The sequence below is a fragment of the Pseudophryne corroboree genome, chromosome 6, assembly GCF_028390025.1.
Source record: "Pseudophryne corroboree isolate aPseCor3 chromosome 6, aPseCor3.hap2, whole genome shotgun sequence".
NCBI lineage: Eukaryota > Metazoa > Chordata > Amphibia > Anura > Myobatrachidae > Pseudophryne > Pseudophryne corroboree.
Window position 1 is genome coordinate 586,376,118 of NC_086449.1, and position 827 is coordinate 586,376,944.

Below are 827 nucleotides of genomic sequence, written 5' to 3' on the forward strand. Positions count from 1 at the left end.
CTCACCTTACCACAGTGCCCGGCAGCTGCGCGAGGTCTGCGGTGTGTGACTGAGGAGGGGGGGAGGGATGCGGACGGGCAGAGGAAGCAGGACTCCAGCCTGAGAGAGTCAGCCATGCCAAGTCTCCAGCAGCAGCAGATCCCAACAGGTTGGAGTGGAACAGCAGCAGCCAGCAGCCGTGACTCCGGTAAGACACATCTGTCTGTCACCACTGTTTTGTCCCTAATACCAATCTCTCCCGTGCCCTTTGTTCTGTCATGTCCCTGTCACCCCTGGCCTTGCCCTGCCACCCTTATCCTGGCCCTTTCACCCTTATCCTGGCCCTGTCACCCTTATGCTGGCCCTGTTACCCCTATCCTGGCCCTGTCACCCCTGTGCTTGCCCTGTGAACCCTATACTGGCCCCGTCACCCCTGTCCTGGTCCTGCCACCCCTACCCTGGCCCTGTCACCCCTATCCTGTCCCTATCATTTCTGTCCTGGCCCTGTCACCCCTGTCCTGGCCCCGTCACCCCTGTCCTGGCACCGTCACCCCTGTTCTGACCCTGTCACCCCTGTCCTGGCCCCGTCAACCCTGTACTGACCCTGACACCCCTGTCCTGGCCCTGTTACTGCATACCATCCAACTACCTTTTATGGCATGTACAGTACCCGCAGCGCCTCCAGACCTCTCCCCAATGCACCTCACCTCCGCACCTTCCCCTCCACCACATGCGGCACTCCACCCCTCCCCCACATGCTGTGCCTCCAGACCCCCTACACCACCCGTGGCTCCCACTCCTCCACCCCTTCACCACCCACAGCACCTCCAGGCCCCTTCCACCATTCA